At 33.1% G+C, this 6957-nt stretch overlaps 1 long non-coding RNA gene across 2 annotated transcripts; it reads left to right on the top strand.

Moving 5' to 3' along the window:
• Window positions 1–556: 556 nt before the first annotated feature.
• Window positions 557–6190, top strand: LOC107005712. Of its 2 annotated transcripts, none has more exons than XR_001454930.2 (6): window positions 557–837; window positions 1346–1402; window positions 1779–1837; window positions 1984–2061; window positions 5008–5328; window positions 5731–6190. It is a non-coding gene; the product is annotated as an uncharacterized LOC107005712 (long non-coding RNA). The 2 variants fall into 2 exon arrangements; XR_001454929.2 differs by having other exon boundaries at window positions 1343–1402.
• Window positions 6191–6957: the final 767 nt, after the last annotated feature.

Raw genomic sequence — 6957 nt, 5'->3', positions numbered from 1 at the left:
ATCCTTGAGGGGGGGGGGGGGAAGGGAATTAACGTAAATTCAAGAAATTTCACATTCAAGTCTTTTATATAAAAATTTTTATCAGTGTCAACCCTAAATAAGCACTAAAATACGTAATCCCCCATTTAGTTAAAACTATAATATGTGCTTCGAACATCGATTTTTTTAAAAAAAAAAACTCTAACCATGTAACCCAAAAAGCTTCAAAGCAACCAATCAATGGCCACAAGATTCCACCTCTTATTTATATATTTATATTTAATTTCCATTAAACGTCAGCGAAATGAACTTGTTTTGTACTTTGTCTTGTACCAAAATTAAATAAAGTGGTGAAAAGATGCATTTGTACTATCCACATGACAATTTAACAGCACCATTAAATGTGTAGGGTTAATGTGCATCATCATTATTATATATATAAAAAAAAATACTTATTTGACAATTCAGATTTTACAAAAGTACCATTTTATATTTACTTATATAACATAGTCAAAAATCAAAATAGTTGTCATTTTATTGAATTTTTTCTTTTTTTTTTCTCTATAAGAGATCTGAAATTCAATGGCCATGGAAGAGTGGGACTGACAGAAGAGAGTGAGCATACACATATAATTATATAAACATGTTCACATAATTCTTTTGATATATATATATAATTTTGCGTGTGCTCACTTCTCTTTCTGTCAATCTCTCTTGGAAGGATCGATTCAAATGGTACGTAAATTAGATTTAGATCGTATCGTGAGATTGGTTTCTATTGTGTTGAAGGAAGAAATACAATGAGTCAAACCCTAGTGGAAGAGGATCGAATTGGCCTAACCTATGATGTATCGCCAGGTAGACTTATAAGTTTTAATTATCGAATTCTGTTAGTGAAAATTCGTTAGATTAATGTGATCTATGAGTAGTTTTTCGAATAGAGATATTGTTGTATACTTTCTCTCCTATACGAAAAAAGATAGAGAATAATTATTTCGAATCAAATTTAAGACTTGTTTCGATATGGAAAAAATCTCTCAATTGAAGACCTATAGATTGACGATTTCATAATTCATATGATAATATATTTATATATTTTAAGTTTTCGATTTAGTTGAACTCTCAGAACCTTTATAGAAAAATGTGATAAAAAAAGATGGAGACAATGAATTTAGGTAGTAAAAAAGATTGTACCTTTTAAGGAATTCTCTCTTTTATATCACCCTAGACATAGACATGACACTGACCAGAAAAAAAAAATTACATTTGACTATGAAACAATTTTTTTTTAATTGATATTATCATTTACAAAGTTTAAATCTTTATTATTCTAGTAAATTTTTTTTTTTGGGAAAATATGTAGCAGCAGCAGCAGATCAAGAAAATTAAAGTTTCCAGTTTTGTGGTTTTATGGATTTGTAAGGTAACCCTGTTTACTGTTCTCATTATAATAGAAAAACAAAACTGCAAATATTCATATTTTTATTTGTATTTGAGAATTAATTTGGTATTATAAGTGGAGGACGTATCAAGAACAATCTCTATACTCTTATACGGAGTTTATAGGGTGAGATTTGCCTGTATCTATCTTTTGTAGAGTTTCATTCGTAGAGTTACACTGAGTATTCACGGAGTAAAGTAGGGAAAAAGGGTATATTCGAATTTTTTTTAACGAAAAATTATAGTATTTATATATGTAATCGAAGTTATCTTTTATATATATTATATATATATATACAATAGATATTGAACTTTTTTAAATTCTTTGGATGTTTACTTTCATATTTTGAACTTTGTAGTGAAAATTCTGGAGCCGCCACCGATTCCTGTATATATAGGATGACATGAAATCTGTGTTGTAAGTTGATTTGTTTATTGAAATGTTAAGGATTTGCTTAGTTTTTATATGTGGGATCATGTTATATTTTATGTAGGTTTTGATGAGCTAATTTAGTTTCAATATTATGAAGTAATTATATATGTTTTCCTTTGGTTCTTTTGTAGAGGGCAAGGAAGAAAATTAGTAAAGATTACAACTTTGAATATTGCTATCAATGGAAGTTGAAAAAGTTCCTCTTACAGGTTAGGAGTTTTTTCAAATTGTGAGGTTTTGTTTGTGTTTGATAAATTTTGAAGTTTATAATGTGGTTTAGGTTTCAATTCTAATGGTTATGTTGTGTTTTTGGCTATATATCTTGGAATTTCTATATATGTTGTTGTACTCGTGTCGAATCCCCTAAAAGTGATGTCTGACACGCGCTCGTTGACATTTTTGAAGAGTTCAAGCATATCATATAATCCTTAATGTTATCAGTTTGGCTACTATATAGTTTCAAGTTTGTATCTTTTCGATATTGGGTGATTGGGTATGAAGTGATAACTTTGTTTTTGAAACAGATCTATTTTGAGTAGTCAAGATTTGGGGATTTTTAGTTTTGAGTCTACTTTTGTTTTTGGTGGAATTAGTGATACCATAGAGATATGTTACTGTAACTTGAGGCAGTAAAGATGTTATCTTTTCGAAATTAATCGAGGGATATGTTACATATATAGTGGGACTTCGCGAGGACCTAGTATTAGCATTTTGCATAGAAAAGAAATTGTTGGAGTAGATGCGGAGAAAGATTCAGGATGTAAGCTTTCTAGGTTCAGCCTTCAAGATTTTTATCATTGAACCCTTTGTAGTTTTTACACGTAAGGAAGTACTGTGTTCAGATGAACCTGTTGTTTAGTAGATGTATCCCAATAGGTTATTATTAAGTTACATGATCATAGTTTTTATATAAGTGATTCTATTTCCTTCTTATTGATGCTTTCAAATGAGAAATGAAACATTGCAGTGACGTGCTTACGTTCATTTCATATAAGGTAGGTTTCTCCGAAAGCAATATTAGAGTTGTTTTCTACATAATATGATAAGGTTTTGATTTGTTGTGACAATATGTAGGGTCTCCAACAATTTCTGAACTCAAATTGCACTATGAATGAGGCTAAATGGGACATTATTATCTTCGAAAGTAGAAACAGTCGAAGAGTTTCTTGTTTGAACACAAAGTAAATGTCGAGTCTTCCATAAGAAATACAAAACCAGTAGTACTCATTTGATTCACCCCTTTCAGTGTTGCCATTTGCCAACAAGTTCTAAATATGGAGAAAGTCAATAGTCTATAATTGATATAATCACCTTTGACATATCGATGAGTCAAGAGTACGTTCTTCCATCAATCATCCAAGTTCTTATGTACTCTTAAGTAAGTGTTATCCTGCAAAACACTTAAAAGATCTATATAATGTCTTTGAATAATCAAACTAGTACACTACGATATATAAAGTCCAACTCCAAAGTATTCTCCCTAAAATATCGCGGAGGGGAAATGGTAAAAAGTAGAAGGTTAGAAGGAAGAAAACATATGTAGAGTTGATATTTCCTCTTCTTGCTTGATTTGCTCCAATGAACCGAAAATGTAAAGTAAATTAAATTAATATACTTCATTTGTTAAACTTCCGTCTTTGCTTGGGACTTCATCAAAAGACGAAAATCTTGTTAGCCATAGAAAATATATGACTTACTTGATCAAAGTCTTGATATAAATGAGTTTGAATTCTTTCTTATCGATGCATCTTCGAATGAAATAGGACCTTGGATTGATTTGGTTACTTCATTCATGATATAATAGCCTTCCTCCCGAAGAAATAACATAGTTATCATTTCTCGTGTCTAAGGATGTTCATGGTTCGGTCTGATTCAGTAGTATCACATTTCTTAGTGATTACTTTGTCCAGACTCCAGATAGATCTAATTGACTAACTAAAAGTTTGGGGATTTGGTTTTGATTGAACAAATATAGCATTAAGAACCAACTAAATCTTGCCCTCATACTTCAATGCCTTACTAAATATGTCAGTGAAGTGATCATAGTCTTGATAAAGTGAATTCTACTTCTTTCTTCTTGATGCTTCCGGATTACGTAGAATATTGTATCGATGATATATTGTTGTTGTGTCTTCCATGAAATAGTAGCCAGTGGTACTCTTGCGATCATATACTGTTGCTTGTGCGATTTCATTCGTGACATGCTATTCTGCTTTAGAGTTTTCTTGTATCTAGCTTGTATAAACTTCATGAGTCCAATGCAAAGATATTTGAAGATATGAGATTACTGTCATCACTTGCTTGATTTCACCAACATATGTACTAGCTCATCGGGTAACTTTGTCCACCAAGATTTAACAAATGAGAGCAAAACACCTTGCCTCCACTGAGGTATGAACCTGAGATCTCGTAGTTCTCCTCTCACTTTATTGACCACAATTAAGCACACCGTACCCTTGGTGAAATTATTGATAGTTGTGGTTGTCGTTTACATGGTATGTGACACCACACATTGTTGACAAGTGTTGAGCCAGGAGAAATTCCATTGGATCATTATAGCGCTCGTTGAACAGTTGAGCAGAAATGAAAAGGTTATAAGAAAGTAGAAAACCCGTATCAATCGATCTCTATAGGAGACAGCATGAGCAAAAAGGACGAGAATACCTCCGTTTCCATCTTGTTTATCAAAAAGTGTTCTTACGTGCATAAATGGTAAAAGTTGAAATCCATGGTCTTGAAGAAGCTTTAATTCCTATAAGGGCTTCTTTCAGTTTCAAAACTTAGTCTTTATACTCTTTGGTTATGAGAAATCGGTTGGTATATTATTCAACAAGATGTTTCGGATGATTAAAGAAGATATAGTAGGTTGTTAAAGGAGATTTGGTAAGTGTTTACACAAACTATGTTGCTCGGACTCTTTAAAAAGAGTAGCAGGTACCTGTTGGATCCTCCAAAAGTAGTGTATTTTCGGAGGATCCAACACGTGTGCGGCATCAACTTTGGAGAGTCTGAGCAACATAGTGCACAAATGATGATTTCTAATAAGTTATTAGTTCAAACAACAGCTGATGTATGATGTAACTTTATAAATATCCATACTCATACTTGTTTCTCCATTTCTCTTTTTTGCCTTTTCGTTCTTTCTTAATAATCAGGGCGTTGAAAAGATCGAAGGCATGTGACTGAACTTGTAGTGCAGTTTCTCAGTATCCAAAATTGTCAACGTCCTGATTTTCATCGTGTTGAGTTGAGTTGGATATGGGGGAGAAAAGCTTGTTGGTTTGAAGTTGAAAGATAGCCGATTTACTCAACTTTGGCAAGGCTCCAACATTTATATATAGTCGGAGTACTAATTATCCGGCCATTTTGCTTTCTTGCTCTTTGATTTGTTTCACTATGACAGGTTGTAGTAAGGTTGATTTGTTTCATCAACCTTTTCCAATCACAGAAGCTACTAAGGACCCCGGATTTTTCAGGTACTCGTAATCTTTAAAGTGTTCACGTTTTGATTCTATCAGGCTGCTTAAAACTCGTAAAGTTGCTGAAAAAAATAGAAGAAGAAATGAATCGTTTGGGAGAACTAGTCGAATCTATTGAGTTCTTCTAACTGCAAGCATCTTGACAATCTTCCAAGCTGTAATTTTAGATAGAAGTGTCTTAAGAACAGTATTCGGGTGCTCAAGACTCGAAAAAGTACCAGATGATGTGAGACTTTTAGTGAATTTATAGGAGTTACACTATGATGGCTAACCATCCGAACAATTCCCTCATTCATTTCTCAGCTAAAGAGCCTTAATTTATCGCGAGTCTTTATTCATTGACAACGCTTGATATTAGTTGCTGCAAATCTTAGTGTAACATTTTTACTGATATTCCAGGTGCAAGCATCGGTAGTCTTAACTGACTCATACACCTCGAATTGGTCTCCAGAGCTTCGTCAATGTATAGAAGACGTGCAATGCAGATGAATGTACTAACAGAAATCAATGAGTAAAATATCCAATGTTGCGCGGAGCTTGGTATAAATGAGGCTGGGGAAGTTTCTGTAGTCTGGTTCTCTTGCCTGGATAGGCCTTTGGGACGGAGCTAGCATGAGAAGTACGGGTTTGAGTTACTTTGGAGCAAATCATGTATGTTCGTTCATTGAATATCTTTAAATTTTGAATTCACCTCTACTCGTAAACAAGTGTATGATCCAATTTACAGATAAGATTGTGAGTAGTATGTCAAATTTCACTTCTTATTTGACTGGTGTATGTTGTTCAAGTGTTCTTGATGAGTAACTTTTTATTATTGTTGTATTCTAAGTCATATAAATTCATATGTATATTTTTTCCCCTTGTTTCCTATTTTCATTTCATTGAATGGACTAATTTTACGAAGTATTTACTACTTTTCACCAACACATGAAATATCTTTAGCGCTTTGTTTATTTTCCCTCAAGTGAAGTCTGAAAAGGATGGAGTACATGCAAACCTTAATCTATCTTAACGAAATAAAAGAGATTATTTTCGAAAAACTCTTGACGTTAAGTTTATAATAGTGTCAATAATGGATACAAAGTGAGGATAGGTTAAAAGTGCTGTTGAATTATCAGGCCATGGCCTAACAAAGAAAAGCAATTGCCATCATACCAACAAAGTGGATACAACACACCAGATAAAAAAACAAAAGACATTTAAGCTATCTTTTCGGGGTCCAATATAGATATCAAACACCGATTAGAAAATGAGCAAACCAATTCTCAAGAAGCTAATATACCTTTTACAAGCTGCTAACATATTTACAATCTTTACTATGTTCTCCTAACACATGTATTCTAGAGACCTTCAGAATTCAGTCACAATCTCAACAATACATGTCCATTCATCGCGAAGGATTCAATCTAGCCACAAGTTCACATGCAGGCTATCTTGTTACGACTTCACCCCGCTCGAAGACCAAATAGTGGTCACCAAATTTGACTACTTTTTGTAATGAAGGGGCAAATTGATAAGATAAGGTAACTCCCATGTGTATGAAAACATAAGTAGGGCCCTAGTCAAAATATGATGGCATATGGGGTTTGCAAGGATGAAGATATTATAGTGATTTGGGTTCTACCA

Source organism: Solanum pennellii, chromosome 12 (assembly GCF_001406875.1).
Source record: "Solanum pennellii chromosome 12, SPENNV200".
In the NCBI taxonomy this organism is placed as follows: Eukaryota; Viridiplantae; Streptophyta; class Magnoliopsida; order Solanales; family Solanaceae; genus Solanum; species Solanum pennellii.
Note: the sequence above shows the minus strand (reverse complement) of the source record. Positions and strands in the feature narration are given on the sequence as shown.